The sequence below is a fragment of the Cupressus sempervirens genome, chromosome 5, assembly GCF_028749045.1.
Source record: "Cupressus sempervirens isolate cs-2001-9-10 chromosome 5, ASM2874904v1, whole genome shotgun sequence".
Classification (NCBI taxonomy): Eukaryota; Viridiplantae; Streptophyta; class Pinopsida; order Cupressales; family Cupressaceae; genus Cupressus; species Cupressus sempervirens.
In genome coordinates this window covers 403,840,051-403,865,578 of record NC_143122.1, presented here as the reverse complement: position 1 = coordinate 403,865,578, position 25,528 = coordinate 403,840,051, and positions in this window count along the sequence as shown.

Sequence of the window (25,528 nt, the reverse complement as noted above, 5' to 3'; positions counted from 1 at the left end):
CACTCCTTCAAGAAATCTTATGTCATCCCCCCTCCACCATCTTTGCAAACTAAAACAACCTACCATATCCCCCCTTCATCTACTAAATCCATTTTGGGTCCCTATGTCCCAAAATATACCATCCTCCATCCTCCTATCAGCCATCATTCAAATCCTATTCCCTCCATTCCTATGCAAGATCAGAAAAGGCACACATCGAGGCACATCATCCATCATCATCCCCCTACATGCTCTCCCATATCCTCTCCATCTCACAAAGCTTCTCCTAACCATATTCCCAAAGCTTACCACAACAATGTAAATGCCAACTTCAAAATGCATAAAGTTAAAAATCCACATCCTAGGCAATCATATGTCTATTCTAAAAGACATACTCCAAAAAGAAAAAACCCAATCAAAGAATGCAAAATAATGCAAACGCCTATGAAAAGAAAATCCAAAACCATGTGGATCCCAAAGAAAAAAGTTGAAACCCAATGCATAATGGCATCCACCATTGCTAATCCCCCATCTAGTGACTCATGTCCCCCATCTCCTAACTCCATCTTGGGTGCCTATATCCCCAAGCACGCTTCCACAAATCCTCCATCACACCCGCATCTACCATTTATCCCCCATATGCTCTTTTCACACCCGTCCCAACATGTGCCAATGTTGCTCTTGCAAGAATCCCCATCTCATGCTCCTTTCCAACCTTTTCATCCCTCCATCTCCTACCATCAATCCCATCTAATCCAATCTATTGCATAAATCACACATCCGATGTACCAACAACTAGCAACAAAATTGAACATTCCAACAGCCAGTGAAAATTTCCAAAAAAGCCAAAATAGCTAAAGAAAGCCAAAATCATTCTAGCTAAGTCCGATGTCAAAAAGTCAAAAAAAAATAATAAAGAAAAATAAAGCGTCCACTTGTGAAAACTTGGCAATTCAAGCGCCTTGGACAAGTACCATGATGAAAACTTGGCAAACAAGCATCATGCATAATCCCACCATCCCCAGCTTAGCCTATCACCCTCATGCTTTTGGTCATCTCTTGACATCCAACTCCACCTTCCAATCTATCCACCTATCCTCCACCCTCAATCTTCCATCTCACACCATCCACTTATCTCCTGCAGCTTCAGCCAACCATCCCAGCTATCATCCATCTCCCTAGCACCTTTTGCTTTTCCATCCTAGCTTGAATCCAGTCACATCCATCATAAGACCTCCTTCCACATGTCATCTTCTGACTAGGGGCACTGTATTCCTTGGAGATCTTGTCTTGTCCATCCTCCCTTGTTATTAGTATCCCACTCTAGGCTATCCTCATGCAAATCCAATGTCATCCTCTCATTAGCCATTCACTCTAGCACCATCTATCCGTTTAGCTACCACCAACCTTAGCATTGTCCCCATAATCATCATTGGATGCATCTTGTCAAATCCATATCTTTCATTATCACCTCATCCTTAGCTTCTGCCTCTTGCACCAACATCAGCCATCCCGCTATCCTCTCATCCTGAGCTTTTTATCCATCTGTATCATACCTATCATTGGTCTGTTAGCTTGTACCATATCTTGATTAGCCCACTTGTAAATATCTTGGTCCATCAGCTTGTACATCCTCTTTGGCTTAGTACCATTATATCTATCCAGCTTTCATGCCAGTTCCTCCTTGATCAGCATCTTGCACACATCGCACATCTTGGTTAGCTATTCCAATGCATTCCTTAGCTAGATCTCCTATCACCAACATGTTATCCTTCTTATTTCAGCTTGCCAAATGCATCACTCATCCAGATCCACTAGCTTAAGTCCTCTCCGATAGATCTTTATAGGATATAGCTTTCCTCATGTCTGATCTTGGTCCATTAGTACCTCGTCCTAACCATCTCATTGGAAAATGTTTCTCTTTTTGGATTTTCACTTTCTTTTGATTTGGAATCTTCCCTTTTGGGTCTTGAAGTATCTTTTCCAAACAATCTTTTTGTTCCCTCCTCAAAGTTTCCATGATCTTCCATATCATGGTATACTGCGAATGGGGCAATCTGGGCGTAAGGTCTTGATCAAGTCTTTTGTTTGTTTTTCTTTTCTGCTTGTGGGTTACCCAGTGTCGGTTCCACTCTGATTCTTTTGAGATTCATGTGTGATGATGGGTCAATCCTTGTGTGTTTGTTTTGAGTTAGTCCGTCAGTCCTCTGGACAGTTGGTGAAAAGGCCTTGATGTTCTTGGTAACCTTGGCAATTAACCAACCGTCCTATAGCAAATCTAGTGATCAACTACATGGTGGTACTTCTCTTTGAAGTATCCCCCCCACTCAAAAAGCTTCAATGGTTTTCCTTCATCTCCATAATCCCCCATCCATATCCAACATTCGTCTGTCCTACCCCAGTTTATGCATCAGTATCTCTTTGAATCACTCCTCACCTTTAGCTTTAGGGATCCACAATCCTAGTCTTAGGGATCCACCAATCCAAATCAATCTACCAAGCCTCATCTTTTGAGATCCACAATCCTAGTCCTAGGGATCTCCAAAACCCATCTTCTGCCAATCTGACTCTTTGAAATCCTGTTGCATCAGCTTTTTAATCCCCTCATCCATCTCCTTATCCTGGATTCCTTTTATAGTGCTCTGCTCCTTCATCCTCTGCAATCCCTAAGATCTTAAGCTTGCTTCCTCTTGTGCCTCTGATTCTCCCTTTATCATTCTCCCATAGTGAGAGTTTGAGCTAACTAAACCTCTTCTCTTAAGCCAATCTGAGTCTTCTTGCTCATCTCAGATTCTTGTACTTTTCAAGAAGTCGTCGAGCCTCGCTTTCTCTCCCCGCCGCCTTCTTGAGGGGGCATCTTGCAGTCAATTCTCTCCTCTTCTGCTCTAGCCTTGGGCATCTTATTTTCTTATCTTTTATGCCATGCCACTTGCAGCATCACATCAAAGAGGGGCAAAATGTAGACACCTAAAAACTTTTAGAAAATAAAGTATTTTTATTTTTTGAAAAAATTTTGATGACATCATCATTTATTAATTAATTAATTAATTAATTTTTATGCCATTAAATCCCTTTATCTTAATTAAAAATATTTAATTAAGGAATCCCTCCCAAAAATGTTTAAATCTTATTTAAAAATTATTTCCTTATTTATTAATTATTTAATTAATAAATTGACCAAAAATCTCAAAATAAATAAAAAATTTATTTTTTGCCCAAAACTTGGCCAATTTCTTTAAGACCACTAACCTCTTCCAAAATCTTCTAATCCTTCTTTAATTTTTATTAAAGGCTAATCCCATCATTTCCTACCCCTAATCCCAACTCAAAATATTTAATTAAGATTAAATATTAATCCTCATGTTTATTAAAAAAGTTTTAATAAATATCTCCTCAACCCAAACCCTTGAAATAAATAAAACTTTATTTATTTCCTAAAAATCTAATTTATCCTCATCCTAAGAAGTTCTAGACTCTTCTAGAAAGTCTTCATCTTCATCCTAGGAAGTTCTAGACTATTCTAGAAAGTCTTTATCCTCATCCAAAGTCTAGACTCTTCTAGAAGATGTCTTTAAACCTAATCCTAATCCCCTCCTAACCTTGTCATATTCCCTAAACATGGGTTAAAAATTACTAACCCAAGCCAAAGTTAACAAATATCTCCTCCTTCACCCACCTCATTAAATGCCATCCACTTGCCTATCCCTAAGCTAATCCTAAACCATCCTAATCCATCCTCTAATCATTTGCACAATCCTAAGCAAGCTTAAAACCTTCCTAATCAAGCCCAAGTCGAAATTCCTCTCATCTCCTTCAAAATATCCCAACCATAAAACTTTATGAAGCCCACTAGGCCATAAATGACTCTTCCAAGCCCTTTTATTGCTCTTACAAGCCATTATGAGGGTCTTTATGAAAATTTTATCCCTTGAGCCTCCTTTGTTGACTCATCCTTTCCCTTTCCTCCATCCTCTCACCCTGTGACATGTGTCACTCCCTGATTGGCTGTAAGGAAGCACAATCCATGTGCTCTCCTCTCATGCAATTTGAGCCCTCCATGAGCTATTTCCCATCCTTGCATCTTAGCCCTCAATCCCTCGAGCCTCTTGCCTATAAATTGGATCCTTCCCCTTTGCAAAACAACACAATCCATGAAGTAAAGTCATAATGCCATTTTAAGAAGCCATTTTACATCAAAACCATACACTCACACCCAAATTCCAACTCCATTTGAAGCCCTTTTTGAAGCATAAAGCTTGAGCATACATCCTATCTATTTAGACAAAGCCACTAAACAAGAGAGCTTCTCATTGAGAGAGCCCATTAATGGCTCATATTCTTAATTGAGAGCTCATCTTAGTCTATCTTGAAGTTTATGATTTATTTTTTAGTTTGTAGAAGCTTTATTTAAATTTGGTTTCTATTAGCATACTAACATTGTTCATATACATTTTGGCATGCCCGGTGGGACCCCGCATGGGTCATCTTCATTAGCTTTTTTAGTCAAGTTTTGTATGTCATTTGCTAATTTTTTATCATTAAAAGTAACTAGAAAATCCTCATCACCTTATTGCCTTGCTAAAATTAAATTCCTACTCAGCCTCAGAACATGTCCTACCTCATGTAGTAGCCAATGATTCCCATTCTGCAACTAAATCTCAACTTTTTCATTTCAAACAATCTGACAGGGTTTATTATCGCCCAAATAAACAAGTCCAAAATTCCCTTAGACATAATCAATGAAATAACCTCTATGAGGTGTAGCATGAAATGAAGCACCAGAATCTAAAATCCATGAATCATCAACACTTTTTAAAGATAGAAGCAAAGAATCCTCTTTGGATTTGTTACTTACCACATTTTCCTCCTTGTCTCCATCTAGTTTATCTCCTTTATTTTTATTTCAATTCCAACAATCTTTCTTTTTGTGCCCTAGTTTCCCACAGTACTAGTAGTTATTAGTCCTCTCTCTTGAGACATCATCCCCTTTGACTTTCCTCTTGATTTCCCATGATTTCCAAAGTTACTTCCTCTCTCAATCATTCTTCCCCTACTTTGTGCATTCAAAGAACTTCCTAATGTAGATCCACTTGAGGTTTTCCTACGAGTTTCCTCACTCAAAACAACATTGATCACATCATCATATTTTAGGGTACTAGATCAGGGAACATGATTACTCACAACCATTACCAAGCCATTCTAGCTTTTAGGAAAAGGACACAAAATCAAGAGAGCCCTGAAGATAACTTACTAGTATTAGTATTAAACTCATTTAAATGATCTGTAATAGATCCACCTTCTAGCATTTTCATAATAAAAAATCACTTCAAGAGGAATACCTTGTTTGAAATGGAGGGCTTTTCATATAGTTTTGCTAGGGTTTGCATCAATTTTTTTGTTGTCTTCACTTTTGTAATATTAAATGCCACTAATGGTGTTAGTCATAATCGAATGCTTCCAAGTACCTTTCTGTCCAAAAGATCCCATTCATCATTTGAGATAGATCCCTGACTCTTGGCTTTGCCTTCTAATGGCTTCCATAAATCCTTCTAATAAAGATAGTCTTCCATTTGCATCTCCCATAACTAGAAGTTCTACCCATTAAACCTGTCAACCCTCATGTTATCCTTGTCTGCCATCGCTCCCACTCAAATGTGAGACTTTCCTACAAAGTATAACTGAAAAAAAACCTTGCTCTGATAACATTTGTTAGGTTTAAACCATAGACAAAAATAACAATTACATGCAAATATAATCAATATCAAAAAATAATAGATCACACAAAAAAGAACACAGGACACCAAGATTTAATGTGGTTCACCCAATCCCTAGGCTACACCCACCAAACAATAAGTTTGATATTATTATGATCTAGTGATTACAACCTAATTACAATATGTAATCCCTTATAGCTCAATACTTCTACAAGAACCAATTTTAACATCACAAGTATAAAACAATCCCTAACCCTAAGCCCTTTTATACAAGTATTTTTACCGCTTTAGGGTTACAATTAATAATTACATGTTAGCCCAAAAAATCTTGAACCTCAGTGAGGAATTATGAAGTATGTACTGTACTTCCTTGATCAGTCACCACAATCTAAGACTCTCTAAGGTGCCAATGAATGAGATATTTGATGCTCTTCCTACTCATTTTTCAAGAAAGATCATCAGTGTTGATAGAGCCAACACAACTGATCAACTTGGGAACAAAGGAGCAACCTTACATGATACATTTTTTATAGTTGCTATCTCCAAGAGAAAAAGATGAATTCATTGCCTTCTTCCAAGAGAAAAAGATAAAATTTGTGTGGACATACTCAGACATGCTAGGATTAGATCTTGATCTCATTATGCATCACTTGTCTATTGCTCCATAAGTTAAACCAATCAAATAGAAACTTAATAAAATGCATCCTCATGTTGCATTACTTGTCAAAGCTGAATTGAAAAAACTTTTGAAAGCTAGTTTCATCCATGCCATTGATTACACTAAATGGATCTCCAACATTGTTCCAGTCTCTAAGCACAAAAAATCTATCAAAGTTTGTACAAATTTCTGAGATCTAAACTTAGCATGTCTGAAGGATGATTTTCCACTCCTAATATTGATATGATAGTGGACATGACAACAAGATATGAGATGCACTCACTCATAGATGGATTTTCTGGTTATAATTGGATCAAAATTACACTAGAAGATCAGGAAATGACTACTTTAACTTGTTCATGGTGAATTTTTTGCTGGAACATGATGCCTTTTGGTCTAAAAAATACTAGTGCCACATATTAGAGGGTAGTCACTACAATCTTTCATGACACAATACATAAAAAAATGGAAGACTATGTGGATGATACTTTGGCTAAGAGCATAAAATGTAGCACTCATCTTAAAGATTTGGGACCTATCTTGGATTGTATGGAGAAATTCAGTTTGAAACTTATGTTAGAAATAGATAATACTAAGAGGGGGGGTGAATCAATATTTTCAATCTTTTTACCCACAAATAAATATTATTAATCATTTTACCACATGCATAAGAAAGTAAACCAATAATGTTGAATAGTATAAACAACCATACACAAAGAGAGATCATAACACCATATTTTGTTAACTAGGGAATTCTTGGCCAAGGGAAAACCCTGGTGGGGATGAAACACACAAGATGATTCACTATATAAAGGATCTTGTTAAGGATACTGACCCTATTAGGAGTCTATGAAGCATGTGTAGTGTCTCAAGTCCTTGTTAGGAGACTAGGCCTTGTTAGAAGCTTCAACCCTATTAGGAGTTGGTGGATTATATAAAAATGTGTGCAAGAAGAGCCCACTACCTAACATGCAACTATATAATGAGATCTTCAGGAAACAAGTATACATATAGTTCTAAGATACTTGTTGTACTTCACAAATCTTCTAATTAACAATTCCTTATACAAGAGTGACTATGCACAACTTAATCTACATTACATTAAGAAAAAAAATTCTTTGCATCATATACCACAAAGTTGAATTCTCTTTCTACTCTCATTTCACAAGATCATATCAACTTTGCAATTACTGATGATATATCATATTTCACTCCTCTCCTTTTCTTTTACACTTTAACTTTGCAAGAAGGGTTCCTTACTTGTACAAAACATGTTATTAAATCCTTCCATATTTAGCTCACATAACACCATTAGAGTCGACACAACAAGAAATTATAACTTAAAACAATAAAACAATTCATTTAACACATTCTTTTGATATGCCCTGTTCTGTGTTATGTCATCATTGTATCACTAATTCCTTCATAAATTGAACTTGATTTAGTGTATGGACATGCACACTGGTATATGTCACCATTATGATGTCATGCATCTCTAGTTAATTATACAAGAGAATATTCTAAGGGAATATTTTGTTATCATCAAAATTGTCCTATTGTTGTAATACTGTCTGATACTTGGACAATTTTCTCTTGCAAATGAATAGGGCTAATCTACAAAACAAATATGTTGCCATAAATGACAACCTTGACTTACCTTAGCTGATTTATTGGACATATTTCCAAAAATCTCCCCCTTTGGAATTGATGGCAACATTTTGGGAAAATTGGCTAAGTCCAAAACATGTTGTCATACCAATCAAAATAAATAGCCATAACATAAATAAAAACGTTTGTATTCATGCTATGAAAGAGCTTACATCCCTTATAACTTCCTATTACAACTTATTGCTCCCCCTTACAATTATAATTAATTTCAATTACAATTTTCCATATCTCCCCCTTTGACATCAATGACAAAATCAAAAAAAGAAACTGTCAAAAAAATCTAGTAGCTGCATCAAAATTTGAAAAACTAGTCCCTGAAATTTGTCTTCAATTTCTCAAATTATTTCTTCCAACTATCCTTCAGTGCATCATATACCCTAACAAATGCACATAAAGTATATGCTATCAATTCTACTGCAATAAAGTCCGTAGCCACAAATTTTTCATATGAAGATTTTGCTAACAAGCATTCTTCCAATTAATTTTCCAATAATGTTATTTGAGGGAATAAGTGTACTCTCAACAGAGTGAACCTCCTCAGGAGTTTCTCCTTTTCTACTTGTATTTCCCTTATACTATCATGAAGTAGTTGTATTGTGTGCTCAATGGTGTTTATTTTTTTATTCTACTTCAAAAAATTTTCAATGAGTGTCTGAAGCTCAATCACTTTCTCCTTGATCTAATCATCAAATTCTTTCAGATGAATGTATACTAAGTTGCACTTAGCATAAGCCTATTTTCCTCCCTCTATACATTACCTTAGTGTTGTAATACATATATTCAAAGTTTCTATATCATTTCTCATATTAGTGTACGTGGTGTTTATAAGTTTACCATCATACTCAGTCTATGCTTGAATGGTAGCCACATTCATGGGTGTAGTGAAATCATTATCAAAAGCTTTGCACAAAAATTTTGTGTGTTGTTGAATATCTATTGGGGTGTCAATAGGGCTTACTAGCTTCTCCATCTTGTCCAAAACTATAGTCAAAGTCTTCTCAATTAACTTGATTGATTTCTTCTTCTCAAGAAATTTTCTCAAAGAAGATATAAGATTCTTTGCTTCATCTTCTTCATCAGATTATGCTGCAGTTGCTGATATTGTTTCTATAGGAGGAGTGGAAATTCCTTCTACTATTGTTGTTGTCAGAAGTACACTTGAGGTACCTATTTTAGTGTTAGTCTCCATCTTCTATGCATCTTATTTAGTATGCTCTTGATCCTTACCATCATCAGAGCTACTGTAATCCATAATATTGCCAACAATGCTGGCACCAAAATCCTTGAATGGATCCTCTATTTTTTCAACTATCACTTTGATGTTATCTATTTTCATAGATTCACTTCCAATAGTGATGTGTGGTGAAGATATTGGTGTGGCTTCTAGTTCAAAATTATGTGGAGGACTGCATGTTGTAGGACTATCTCCCTTTGACTATGCACTCTCCTCAAGTATCTGGCTAGCTTCTTTTGGCTTTACACTTTCTTTGGGCATTTGGCTTGCCTCTTCTATTTGTGCACTATCTCTAGGCACAATAGACATGAAAAAAAATATAGCCTCTTGAGTTTCCTTATTAACTTCTTCATAATTTTCTCCCATGAGGAGAATGGATCTTTTCTTATGTCTCAACAATGGTGCTATACCTTTCAAAATTTCTTTTATATCTTCCTTATTATTTATAGAACATAGCTTTGTCACCATATTCATTCTTATTTTCTTATCTTCTTCTACAACTCTTCTCTTTCTATTTAGTAGTCTATTATACAAATCTTTGGGTATCTACCCTTTTATACTATCAAATCTCTTATCTTTCAGACATGTTCCTAACTACAACATTTTCTAGCTGTCTCCTATCCATGTTATTATACAAATCATAGTATTTATTCATCTGTGCAAAATTTTTATCATTAATAATTTTCATGTTTAAATTTTCTACCTTAGGCTTTTGTGCTTTGTGCCCTACTAATGTCTTAGCTTCTTGATCAACTACTTCAACTGGTATGTCACCAGTTTCCTTCTTGGATTCAAATGAGCTAATCTATAAAGTTCTTCTCCTTTTTCTTAGGCCACTAGTAGTCTACTTCACTCTACTTTTAGGAGGGGTTATGATACTCATGGACTTTCTTGTAGTAAATGCTTCTTTTATCTTTACTGGTTTTCTTGGAGGTTGTTGTTGTGCAACTACTACATAAGGCATAGTAGGAGTCTGGGCACTTTCTTGGGCAACTATGACCTCTTTATTAGGTCCTACCACTACAATGGGTGTAGTGGTTAAAAGCTTAGTTTGGCCATTGGCCTTCATCTCCATAGCTATTCCTTTTACCTCATCGAATTCTTTCCTATTCATCCTAGGTTCTTTCAAGATAGAATCAATAAATTTCTCCACCTTTTTTTTTGATTCCTTCATTACTTGACTAGTTTTAACTTCTCTCATCTTCTGAGTATATGTTCCCCATCTGGGGCAATTAGAATAAACTTTAGAATGAAAGATTATTTGCACATACCCTTCAATAAAATCCTTTCTCATCTCATATCCCATAGGTTAAATGAATTTCACCCAAGGAACTACTGACTCCATACATGTGAAATCTATCTCAACCATAAAACATAATTCATCCTTATACTTCTCTACAAGTGCAGAAGGTATCATGTACCTTTGCTTCATTTCTACTTGAAACGACTTCATTATTCTATTAGTGTCACTATCCTTTACTACTTTAGGTCTTGACCTATAATCTCAAGATATTTTCTACATTGTGCACTCATTTTGATTCCAAACTTTGATACCAAGAAACTTCCTAGTAGCATAGAAAAATATGTGTCTTAATAGGGGTTCAAATCTGAAAACTCCACTGCTTGATTTCTTGATTCTTGATTTGTTGTCCAACAATTTTGTTCCAATAATATCACACATGTTAACTTCTTCACCTCTTACTACTAAGTAAGCCACATGAAGAAATCTTATAGAGATTGAATCTATCCTAGATCCATGATTATACTTATATCCCAAAATCTTGTAAATGAGTCTCACTCCATCATCTTGAATTGAGTTGACTTTCATGTTTCTCTCATTGAAATATGTGTTGATATTTGCCTTAATGAGTTTGTGCACATTCCTAATGTTTAATAGATTACTACCTTAATTTCTCAAAGCTTTGGCCTTGTGAATTAGGTCATTGTCAATACAAATGATAGAATCTCCTAGGCATAGAAAATCATCATGTACTTTGCTAAGAATTATCCTAGTCCATTCATTATTGTCAAAATCCTTGTATAACATTTGCTTAATTAGGTTAATATGTTTTAGAAATCTATGTTTATATTTCAACAAAAAATTGATGTAGGAGTGTCCTAGGTTGTACTATTATCCTACATGTTTTTAGTTTTTGACTTGCTGCTGAAACTGGGTTCTGCAAAAATTGCATTTTCTAGTTTTTGGGTTCTTGTTGCAGACCATGTAACTAATTTTACATAATGAATGAATGGAAGCACACTTAAAGGATTGAATAAGACATATATTAATATCTATGTTCCAGTGAGAAAGTTCTAACTCTTTATAGGTTGGTACTATTGGCAATTCTCCCAAAACATCAATTTCTAGTAGTTCTCCATGACAGTTTTATGTGCTCAACTTTCGAAATGGATGCACACTTTTCCTTAATGAACCAAACCTTGTACACTTAAGGTGTTGTAGAAGACCTAGATATATACCCACAATTCAAAGTGTGGATTCTAACTCAATCAAAGCTAGGAGATATCATAATTTTTTCTGGTAAATTGATTTCAGGATAGTTAATTTCTGATGCAGGCCGACTCATATATTTAATTTTGGTTTATTTTCATTTAATATTTTTTGAGAGCTAAATTGTGGCTTCTCCATGTTATAGAATGATCTGTAAGCCATTTTTTCTAGTATAAATAGAGTTTTTAGGCTAGGAGCTAGGGAGGGAAGAGTATTTAGGTAGTTTTGAAGAGGATTGCAAAGCAAAATTGGAAAGTGCAAATTGTTGCTAGATTTTTGTGTATGAATGTACTTTGTATCTAGTTGTAATAGAGAAGGAATTATAGATAGGTATGTATGTTGAATATTTAAAGAATCAATAAAATCATTTTACTCTTCTTCCTCCTTTGGTTGTTGTTCTTTGTGTTTTCTTTCATTTTGTTAACTCTTGTAAGGTGGTTTGAAGAGCTAGGTGTGCCATTGGCCTTAGTTTTTCCTATCCTTCATTATGTTAGGTGGTATTAGAGCTTGAGGATCATCCTTGTGGATATTGGATCATGTAGAACCCTGATTTGGATTTGGTTGTAGGGTTGGAAATCTATGGATTTGGCCTATAACTTGCAGAGGGTTACGATCTTGCAGGAACCTAATTTGTAAAGATATTTCATTGTAGAGGAAATGTTGATAATGCTATATTGGATTAGTTGAGACAAAATGTAGCTAGATTAGATGCTATGGAGATAGCCTAGAGGAGAGGAGCACATCTTGATGATGTAATTGATGATGAAGCAACAACACCAAATTTGAATCCAAAACTTGAAGAAGATCAAGATGAGGAAAGATTGTTGAGAGTGTTGTTTAGGGAAAATTTAAAGCCTGGTGTAGAAGTTGTTCCTTATGATGGAAAGTTGGATACAAATGTTATGTTAGATTGGATCTCAAATATGGATAAGTTCTTTGAGTATGAAAACACTCCTAATAATAAGAAGGTGAAGATCATAGTTACTAACCTAAAAGGTCATGCTTCACTATGGTGGGAGCATTTGCAAAATGATAGACAAAGGAGAGGAAAGGAGAAGATCAAAACTTGGATGAAGATGGTGAAAAAGGTAAAGAAAAAAATCATTCTTGTTCATTACTAACTTGGCTTGTTGAGAAATATGTGAAATTTCAAACAAAAGGACATGACTATGAAAGAGTATACTGAGGAATTCTATAGATTAGACATTAGATTTTGACATGTGGATGATGATGTTGAGAAAATTGCAAGGTACATAAATGGATTGAGATCTAGAATTCAAGATGAAATAAGTTAGCTGAAGTTGGAAACTGTAGAAGAAGCATACTAGTATGCCTTGAAAGCTGAGGAGATCTTAGCAAAGAAGCATGAAGAAAGACAAAGAGGTAGAGTTGGTATATTTTATGTTGAAGGTGGTAGATCTGAAAGTTCTATGCAAGATAAAGGAAAATTTGAATGGAAGAATGATGAAAAAGACAAGAGTGAGTGGAAAGGTGGTAGCTTATACCAAGGAGGTACTGGATATTACTAAGGAAGAGGTAATTCTTATCCTAGAGGTGGTTTCTATGATAATTGTTTCAGATGTGGTAAAGAAGGGCATAGATCCTTTGAATGTAGATCCTCTAAAAGTGGGCATACTAATAGAAATGTTGTGATTCAAGAGGACTTTGAGAGTTCACTAGGTGGACCTGATGCTAGAGAAAATTTGATGGTGAGAAGAACCTTATGTAATAAGGGAAGTGATGAGGAACCTATCCTTAGAAGAAGTCTTTTCAAGACTAGATGTAAGATGGTTGGAAAATGTTGCAAGGTGATCATTGATAGTGAAAGTTATACAAATTTGGCATCAAAAAATTTGGTTACAAAGTTGTCATTGCAAAAGTTGAAATATCCCAAACCTTATCATGTTTCATGGATCAAAGATGAGCATAAAATATTAGTAAGCGAGAAATGCCTTGTGAAGTTCAAAATTGGACATTACTTTGATTAAGTGTTGTGTGATATTATGCCTATGGATTGTTGTCATATTTTCTTGGGAAGACCTTGGAAATATGATAGATATGTTGTGCATGATGGAAGATTGAATTAATATACTCTTCTGATGAATGGGAAGAAAAAAACATAGTTGCCTTTGATTAAAAATCTAGATGAGGTTAGTTGTACTGCAATAAAAGTTTGCATGGTTAATGGAAAGAAATTTGAAAGGGAAGTAAAGAAGAATCAAGTTTGTTTTGCTTTCCTAAAGGACCAAATGTTGGTAGTAATGACCAAGAAACAAAAGTAGGTATGACAAAAGAAATTGCTGAATTGCTGAATGAATATAAAGATATTGTTGCTGATGATATTCCTAATGGTTTGCCTCCAATAAGAAGCATAAGTCATTGTATGGATCTAATTCCTAGAGCTGGTTTGCCAAACAAAGCACCATATAGATTGGCACCTACAAAGAATGAAAAACTTAACAAACAAGTGCATGAGTTGTTCCAGAGAGGCTTGATTAGAGAAAGTTTGAATCCATGTGTTGTACCTATTGTATTAGCATCTAAAAAGAATGGAGAATGGAGAATGTGTACTAATTCCAAAGCTATTAACAAAATTATAGTGAAATATAGGTTTCTTATGCTAAGGATGGATGACATAACGAAATGTTTGGGTGGAGCAAAGTATTTTACTAAGATTGATTTGAAGAGTGGCTATCATTAGATTAGAATCAGAGAAGGTGATGAATGGAAGACAACTTTCAAGACAAAAGATGGTTTGTATGAATGGTTGGTTATGCCTTTTGGTTTGACTAATGCACCTAGTACTTTCATGAGGTTGATGAATGAAGTTTTGAAAAGATTCTTGGATAAGTTTGTGATTGTTTATTTGGATGATATTTTGATATTCACTAAGGTTAAGGAAGAACATCTTGAGAATATTAGACAAGTATTACAGAGCTTGAAAAATGAAAAGTTACTGATTAATCTAAAAAAATATTCTTTTATGCAAGAGGAGATTGTGTATTTGGGATTTGTGATTTCAGCTGATGTGTTGAAGATGGATCCAAAGAAGGTTAAAGAAATTTTGGAGTAGCCTATACCTAAGAATGGGTGAGGTAAGATCATTTCATGCTTTGAATAGTTTTTACATAAAGTTTATAAAGAATTTAAGTGCTATTTGTAATGTTATAACTGAGACAATGAGGGGAGATAAAAAGGAATTCAAGTGGACACATGGAGCTGATACGTGTTTTGAGACTTTCAAACAAAAGGTTGTTGAATTGCCTATATTGTCTTTGCTTGATTTCAACAAAGTATTTCAAGTTGAATGTGATGTAAGTCAAGAAGATAAGCCTGTTACTTTCTTTAGTGAAAATTTGAATGATGCTAAAAGGAAGTATTCTATGTATGATCAAGAATTTTATGCTATAGTTCAAGCATTGAAGAAGTGGAGACATTATTTGATTCCTAAGAGGTTTGTGTTGTATACTAATCAGAAAGCTTCAAAATACTTGGGAAGTCAACATAAATTGAATCAGAGACATATGAAGTGGGTTAAGTACTTGCAAAATTTTACATTTGTAATCAAGCACAAGAGTGGAGTTACTAAGAGAGGTGTTGATGCATTAAGTAGAAGACATTCTTTATTAAATGAATTTGAAGGTTGAAGTTCTTAATTTTGATGAAATGAAAGAGTTGTATGATTTTGATCCTGATTTTTTTGAGGTAGAGCACCAAATCTAAAAAATCATAGATGATGAGTATTTTATTCAGGAAGGTATGTTGTTCAAAGGTATTAAGTTGTGTATTCCTAGAAGTTCTATGAGGCTGAATTTGATTAAGGAAAAGCATAGTGGTGGATTAGTTGGACATTTTGGAATTGCTAAGACATTGACTTTGCTGCAAGAGAAGTATTATTAGCCACAAATGTATAAGGATGTTTAGAAATTTGTAAAGAGTTGTGGAGTTTGTCAAATTGCGAAAGGAGTGAGTCAAAATACTAGTTTGTATACACATATTATTATTCCTAAGAAACCTTGGAGAGACATCAGTATGTATTTTGTTCTTGGATTACCTTAGATATGAAAGGGTATGATTCCATATTTGTTGTAGTGGACAAATTTTCTAAGATGGCTCATTTCATACCATGACAGAAGACATCAGATGCTGAGCAGGTTGCTGAACTTTTCTTCAAAGAGATTGTGAGATTGCATGGATTACCAAGAAGTATTATTTCTAACAAAGAGAGTAAGTTTGTTGGTTATTTTTGGAAGACTTTATGGAAGAAGATGGGTACTGAATTCAAGTTTAGTTCTACATTCCATCAACAAATAGATATATAGATGGAGATGGTGAATAGAAGCTTGTCTAACTTGTTGAGATGCTTAGATGGGAATAAGCCAAGTAATTGGGAGGTGGTGTTGCCACAAGCTGAATTTGCATATAATAATTTTGTGAATAGGAGTATAGGAAAGACACCTTTTGAAATCATTACTAGAATAAAGTCAAGAGGAGTATCAGATTTGAGAGATATTGCTAGTGAAGAAAAGAGAAGTGTTACAGGAGAAGAATTTACTAATTTTATGGAGTCTTTGCATAATTAGTGAAGTTAAGGATAGAACAAAGTAATCAGAAGTATAAGAAGAATGCTAATCAGTCTAGGAGACATCATGATTTTCAAGTTGGTGATGAAGTGATGGTTCATTTGAAGAAAGGAAGATTTCTAGTTGGAACATACAGTAAGATAAAGATGAAGAAGTTTTTACCTTGTAAGATCTTGAAGAAATTTGATAGTGCAAATGCTTATGAAGTTGAGTTACCTAATGACATGGATATATCTCCTATATTCAATATTACTAATTTATAAAAGTATCATGAGTTAGGTGATGAAGTTTTTGTACTAGAGGACTATCCTAAGAAGTAGATTGAAGAAGATGAATAGATATTGGATTAGAGAATTGGTAAGAGCACAAGAGGAAAAGATTATTATGAATATCTAGTGAAGTGAAAGATAAAACTTATGGAAGATGCTTCATGGATTTCTCAATTTGAGTTGGACTCAGCTCAAGTTGTGACATCTCAATGATTCAAGAGAATCATTTCTTCCAACCTTGGTTGTCTAATGTAGGAGTATCCTAGGTTGCACTGCTATCCTGCATGTTTTTAGTTTTTGTCCTCCTATTGAAACTGGGTTCAATTGAAACTACATTTTCTAGTTTTTGGGTGCCTGTTGCAAACTATGTAACTAATTTTCCATAATTAATGAAGGGATATGAACTTTAGGTATTGATGAAGGCCTATATTAATATCTAAATTCTAGAGTAAAAATTCAAAATCCTTATAGGTTGGGAGTTATGGAAAATCTCCTAGAACATCAATTTTTGATAGTTCTACACAATAGTTTTATGTGCTCAACTTTCAAAATGGATGTGCACTTTTCCTTAATGAATTAGACCTTGTGAAAATAAGGGGTTGTAGAGGACTTAGATATATACCCACAATTTGAAGTGCAAGTTATAAATCAATCAAAGCTTGGAGATATCACAATTTTTCTCGAATGTGGATCTCAGGACAGTTAATTGTTGATGCAGGCCAACTTGTATATTTAATTTTGGTTTATTTTCATTTAATATTTGTTGAGATCCAACTTGTGGCTTCTAAATTTTTTAGAATGATCTATAAGACATTTTTTCTAGTATAAATAGAGTGTTTAGGCTAGGAGCTATGGATTGACGATTTTCAAGCTAGTTTTGAAGACGATTGCAGAGTAAAACTGGAAAATATGAATTGTTGTTGGATCTTTGTGTATGAATGTATTTTGTATATACACATAACCTAGAATTCCTATAGTTGGTCATGTATATTGAATATTTTAAGAATAAATGAAAGCATTTTACTCTTCTTCCTCTTTTGGTTGCTATTCTTTGTGTTTTCTTTCATTGTGTTAACTCTTATAGGGTGGTTTGGAGAGCTGGGTGTGGGATTGGCCCTAGTTTTCCCTATCCTTCCTTGCATCACAAATTATTCTTTCACATGTTCTCCAAATCCTTATGAATCTCTTAGTCACCTATGCTTTCAATTTTATAGTGAATGCATCCTTTGATATTTTCTATGTGAAGAACATTTTTTGGAAACTGTGAAAATGCTCCAATGGGGTCATCGAGTAAAGAAGAAAATAGATGTTTCTTGAAATTTTACCTAGGCCTATTACTTATATTATAAACTTCTTTTCTTTCCATTCCTGAAAGATTATGCTTAATAATTTAGAAAATACCTCAATTTTGCATATTAGGGTTTCTAGAGACTTCGCATTATTGCAGGCTTCTTAAATTATTCAAATCTCACTTCAATCTTCCACACAAACTTTGCACAAGAAAATGATGTATGCATGTCAGTTTGTGTCCTCTAAATCTTCCACAATCTATACTTGTGCAATAAATACATATTAGCCACTAGTTTAGTATATTGTCTTTGTGTGGCAGAGAGTTTAATATTCTTATATGTCCTTATCCTGACCTTATCAGGAAACACACACTTCACTATAGACTTTTCTCAATGTCTAATACATACTATCAGTTGCGCAACCTTTGATACTTCCTCTAGCAGTAGTTATCAACAACTAATAGTTTTACTAGGAAACTCTAATTTTGGTAAGAAGAGTCACAAACAATAAGTGACTACATTGTCTTGTTAGGTACATCTTCTAGAACTGTATGAGAGCTTTCTATTTCCTTCAACTTTACAACTGATTCCTTTAATTCATTTTTGTACTCCTTCACTTCTTTCTTCAAACTATCACCATTCCTTCTATTTTTCCTTCTATAATTTTGATCCCTATTTAGGTCTCTTCTATTCATTCTACAAAAACTTGTTGTGTGTCCAAAGTTATTACATAACTAACATACATATATGTCTCTTTTCTATTCATTCAGCTTGTCATCAATTATTCTACAATTCCTTGCAATATTTCCAAGATTGTTGCATCTATAGTAAAAAAATTATCTTCTTTCTCCACTTTCATTGTTGTGAGATCTTCTTCCATTTCCTCCATGGTTAATGTTCCTATGCATCCTACTATTTTTATTATCACTATCAAATTTAGGTTTTTTACAATCTATTGCATAATGACCATATCCATGACAATTATGACAATAAAATTTTCAAATAGATTTGAAAGACTTACCTTCGCAATTTACTTCAATGTCTTTAGGTTCATCACACCAATCAAAAGATTCCTTTCTTTTGTTGTTCATTTCTTGATCAGATTCTTTGACTTTCTCAAAGTGAGCAACATTCTCTTTGTCTTTAGGTGTATCATTTTTCTTTCTTAGATCCTTATTGAATTTTGGAGTAACATGTTCTTTTCTTTCAATAGATTTAATGGTGGATTGACCAAGAAAGAATCCAAGTCTAGTCTTATCATAACTGGATCTTTGTGCACATATTTTTTCTTCAATCTTATCACTATTAGTATATTATTTTTTAAGTTGTTGTCTGGTTTGTACCAACTCAATTTTCACAATAGTGTTGTATTTTTCTAATTCTACATATTCTAACTTGATAGACTCTAGTTTAGATTTTACTTAACTAGGATCTCAGATCTACATTTTTAGCTTTTATTTCAGAGTCAATCTTTCCTCCATTTTTCTTAAGACTTAGCTTAAGTTCAATTATCTTTAACTCATGTTTTAGGATATTATTTTCTTTCTTTATATCTTCAATGTCATCATCACTAGTCTGATTAGAAGGTCCTTTCTATTTTAGGTCATCTATTTTGTCCTTTAATTCACCAATGTAGGCTTTTGCATCCTTGTATCTATCTTTGAGGCCATCTCTTTCATCAGTAAGAAGATCAATTTGTTCAAGTGCTTCTTCAAGATATCTCTTTAGTTGTTCCATATCCATAGGGATCTTATTCAAGTTGTTAAGCCTCTTTTGAATAACTAGGCTTTGATACCAATTGCTAGCAATAGATAATATTGAGACGGGGGGTGAATTCGTATTTTTAATCTTTTTACCCATAACTGAATATTATTAGTTACTTCACCACATGCATAAGAAATTAAAACAAAAGTTCTGAATAGTATGAACAACCATACACAAAGAGAGATCATCACACCATATTTTGTTAACTAGGCAAACCCTGGCCAAGAGAAAACCCATAAGATGATTCACTATATAAAGGATCCTATTAAGGATATTGACCCTGTTAGGAGTCTATGAAGCATGTATAGTGTCTCAAGTCCCTATTAGGAGACTAGGCCTTTTTAGAAGCCTCAACCTTATTAAGAGTTGGTGGGTCACATATAAATGTGTGCAAGAAGAGCCCACTACCCTAACATGCAACTATACAATGAGATCTTCAGGAAATAAGTATACATACAGTTCTAAGATACTTTTTGTACTTCAAAAATCTTTTGATTAACAATTCCTCATACAAGAGTGACTGCACACAACTTAATCTGCATTACATTAAGCATAACAATCCTTCACATCATATACCACAAAGTTGCATTCACTTGTTACTCTCATTTCAAAAGATCATATCGACTTCACAATTACTAATCACATATCATATGTCACTCTTCTCCTTTTCTTTTACACTTTAATACACAAGAAGGATTCTTTACTTATATAAAACGCGTTAGTAAATTCTTCCATAGTAAGATCACATAACATCATTAGAGTCAACTCAACAAGAAATTATAACCTAAAACTATAAAACAAGTCATTTAACACATTCTACTAATATGCCATGTTCTATGTTGTGTCATCACTGCATTAATAATTCCTTCATAACTCAAATTTAGTTTAGTGTACGAACATGCACACCCGTATAAATCATCATTATGATGTCATGCATCTCTGGTTAACTATGTAAGAGAATATTCTAAAGTAATATTCTATTATCATCAAAACTATCCTGCCACTATAATATTGTCTGATACTTAAACAATTGTCTCTTGCAAATGAATAGGGCTAATTTGAAAAACAAATATGTTTCCATGAATGAAAACCATGACTTACCTTATCTAATTGATTGGATATATTTCTAATAACTTAACCCCAACAAATGTGTATTTGGTGTAACATTTGGAAAACTACTTGGCTACATTGTATCTACAAAAGGAATCAAGGTTGATCTAGAGAAAGTTCAAGCAATCATGATAATGCCTCCACCCTATAATATTAGTCAAATAAGTGGCTTACAAGGAAGACTTTAGTCCATTTTTAGATTCATCTCATAGCTCACAAATAGGTCATAACCTTTTACCAGACTCTACATAAAGGTGTGAAATAATTGGAGTCAAGATTGTGACCAAAGTCTAACATAGATAAAACAATACCTTGCTAATCCACTGATCTTGATGCCTCCTATCTATAGGAAGCCTCTAATTTTTTACATCTCAACAATAGAGAGATCTCTAGGTATCTTGCTAGCTCAAGAAGATAATGACAAAAAGGAAAGAGTTATTTACTATCTGTGCTAATTTGCAATAAAATGAATTATAGTATCATTGAGAAAGCTTGCTTGGTAATCATATTTGCTTCCCAAAAGTTGAGATACTACATGCTTGCTCATACTACATGATTCATTGCTAAAATTGAGCCACTTAAATACTTACTCAGCAAGGCAGCTCTAACATGAAGGATAGCTAAGTGGGTCATCATACCAAGCAAGTTTGACATTCAATGGTTTGAATAGAAGGCTACCAAAGGACAAGAAATTGTTAATCAGTTAGTAGAGCTACCAATGCAGAGTTTTTTTTCTACTAAACATTGACTTTCCTAATGAATTAATTCTTGTTCTTACACTCCAAACTTCAGTGATGTTCTTTGATGGTTCTATCATACAGTAGGGATCAGGTGCTAGTTTATTGTTTATAACACAATAGAAGTATTCATTGCTTAAGGTATACAAGATTCTATTTCCTTGTATGAAAAAAATTACAAAATATGAAGCTCTCATTAATGTGATGAAGATGGTAGTTGAATGGAGAGTAGATCAATTGAACATCTTTGGTGATTCACACCTCAGATTCAACTAGGTCAATGACATATATCAGATAAAGGATGAGAAATATATCCCTTATAAATGCATGGTGGATGGCCTAAAGAAATATTTTGCTCATATCACTTTCTAATAGGTTCCTCAAGAAAACAAATAAGCAGTTGATGCCATGGCTACTCTTTCTTCCTTGTTATAGATGTCAGAGAATGATCTTTGACATGAGTTCTTGGTAGAAATGCTACTCTACCATACCTGTAATACCCCTAAATCTTGGATGATCTACTCTATTCTAGGACATGATTCATCTAGTTACCATAATATATACTCCTATCTATGTGACCAAACCATCCGAACAATCTATCCCAAAACGAAAAACATCAATGCCTTATCTACTATGCTTCACGATATGTTATTATTTTGGACGACTTGTTTAGGAGAGATCTTAATGGAACACTCCTTATCTTTATAGAACCTAATGAATCCAAACACACATTAATCAACATCCATGAGGGCATTTGTGGATCTAACTTTAACAACTTGACACTAGCTCTTAAACTTATTAGAGCTAGTAACTATTGTCTGAATATGGAGCAAGAGGCTATCAAATACTCCAAGTCCTAAAAACAATGCCATCCCCTTGGGCTGATTCATGCTCTAGCCAGGGAGCTAATTTCATTTATCACACTATGGCCATTCCAATATTGAGCCTTTGATCTTGTGGGTTAGATTCACCTATCTTCTACAAATGGACACAAGTTCATTATTACAGTTATAGAATACTTAACTAAGTGGATAGAGGAAATCCCTCTCTCTATAGAAAATGACAAAACTATATCTTTTTCCATTATGAATTACATCATATGTAGGTATGGTGTACCTTCCTCCATTATTGTTAACAATGGAGGATAGTTTAAAAATAAGGATCATAAGGAGTTATGCAAAAGTTTTAGAGTTACGCAATGTTGGTCTTCTATTTATTACCCCTAGGGTAATTGTCAAGAAGAGGCATCCAACAAGGTGATCCTTAAGATCTTGCATCACATAGTTAACAAATTTGGAACAGACTAGCACCTTTAGATTAATCTAACTTTATGGGCTTATAGAAAAAGTATCAAAACTCCAATAGTACAACATTATTTTATTTAGTATATAGAGCAGATGTTGTGCTTCCAATTGAGGTTGAGATTGAGAATCTACATGAATGGCCTCATTAATAATGATGACTATATAATATCTTGGCTTCAAGGGCTAGAATTGTTAGATGAACATTAGTAAGTGGTTTGAGATCACCTTCAAGCTTATCAATAGTGTATGTCCAGAAGCTACAATAAGAAAGTTAAACCATGTGACTTTTAATTGGGTGATCTTTTTTTTGAGAGAAAACCCTAAGAATTAGCAACAACAGGTACAAAAAGGGAAGTTCAAACCCAACTAACTTGGTCTGTAAAATAATCACTATAGTGGTTTGATCTAGTGCTTACCAACTTTCTACAGCTGAGGGAGAGGTGCTCAAGGAGCCCATCAACACTCCCCACCTCAAGTGGTTCTATAGCTGATCTAATTTTAGAATCTCTCTATGTATACATATAGGTCCTTAAAAAATCTTAAAATTACAAAAAGTCCTAAAAATAATCATTATATTGGTGAAAACCTAGAAATAGGTGTCTTGGTAATACCAAAAAAAAGGAAAAATTGAAGAATACAAAATAATCAAAAAGAGAAAAATACAAAAAAATTGAAAAAACAAAAAAAGTGCCACTGATAAAAACTTGGCAAACAGGCATCATGGTACCAAAAAATAAATCCTGCCAAGAAGGCAACAACTTGGTAAATAGGCACCTCTTGTAGGATTTGAGAAAATATGCCAATCAAGTCCATGAAGCCCAAGAATGCCTACATGTACAAAACCAATCACAGAGAAGAAAATGACAAGACGAGGCAAGGGTTTGATCTGAAAACATGCAAAACTATATTCAGATGAAGAAAAATATTATTGAATGGATTCAATGAATTACAAAGAGATCAATCCTTATAAAGGAGATCAAAACCTGAAAAGGTAACCTACAGCCTAAAAAAGCTAGGTTGCACATTATAATTAATATAAAATATTAATTATATGCATGTATGAGATAGTTTAAGAAAACTAGAGTAGTAGGCAACTTATTTAATTAAATCAAATTGATTTAATTAATAAGTGAAAAAAACTAATTACTCTAACACCCCTCCTTAAGTGAAGCTCAGGAGGTAAGCTAACTTAGCATAGCTATGAAAGAAAAAAAATGGTTCCCAACAATAAAGCCTAATCAAGTACCCAATCACAAAATAATCTCTATGAAACAAAGAAATAGAGAAAACCACATGGGAAAAACCCTACTCCAATAAGAGATAGCCAAGAATGTTCCAAAAGATAGGAACAATGAGAGATCATGAAGAAAACCACTAAAGCATGAAGAAGATGCAAAGCTTTGTCAAAAAGAAACTACTAATATGTAGAACCTCCACGGAAATAGAAGGCACGAATTGACAATGTCTATATGGTAGATGATCCATCTTACCGAAATGCATAGGCAAGAAGCCACTGTAATCTCCTCTTATATAGGATCAAGTACTAAATACATATCTCACACTAATGAACCATCAAACCAAGGAAACATTAGAATAATAGAATAACCCCCCCTTAATGCAAATAGGGTGAGGTGATAGGCAGCTGAAAAAGTGGGCCAAAAATCTCCTACAACATAGGAACCAGGCACATTGAGAGTGAGGTATAGACACCTATAAAGGCACATGTCACCAACACATAATGGGGCTAATGTCATGGAAGGGACACTCACTTGACAAAGGAAGAGGGCCTAAACAGTAATCAACTATCCCCCCATGGCGCTTTATAAAATAGTGTGAGTATAATGAATCACAATGATGAAAAGGATCCTGAAATACAAGGAATGGCACTTTATCTTAGTGCATTTGCAAAAATATGCTTAAAAATGATATAAAAAATGATCAGAAAAGATATAAGATTGATACAAAAGATAGTATAGCCCAAAACGAAGCATCTGAAGCAACAAAATTGATCCCTGGACTTGAAACAACCAGGATATCCACCAGCATGCAAAAATTTAGAAGATTGAATAGAATGTGTCTAGAGTAGAATCTAGAACAACAACCACCATCACTGAAAAGAACATAGAAACAAAATTCCAATGATATAAAGAAGTCCCAAATCGAAGATCGGCTGCTTAAGATATGCCTCCCAGAGTGCAAAATAGAACATCAAAATTTGACTACCAAAACAAGCAACCAAGCTACATCAAAACCCAATAAACCCTACATAAATTTCTCTATCTCAAAATCAGCTTTTTGATACATTTTTTGGATTAAAAAAAAAGTCTGTATGTTCAAGTTATGGAAAAAAAAATAACAAGGCCTTCGGAATGCAAGAAAAAATTATTTTTTTTAAAAAAAAAAAATTTAAAAACAAAAAAAAAATTGGCCACCCCCACACCATTGGCGAAACGATGACCAGGGTGTTAGGAGGGCGGAGGGCCACCACAGGGTGGAGCTATGGCAGGGCTATGGTGAGAGCCATCGGTGGAGCCATTGTGGGCCGCTAGTGGACCACTAGCGTTAATCACTAGTGGAGACCACCAGTGGTAACCGCTAGTGGTTTCGTCGTGATTTGCTAATCACCACGGCTAAAAACTGCACAAAACTAAAAAAAAATTGTATTTTTTTAATTTTGTGCCTCAAAGTGCATGCCAGGGGCCATATAGCC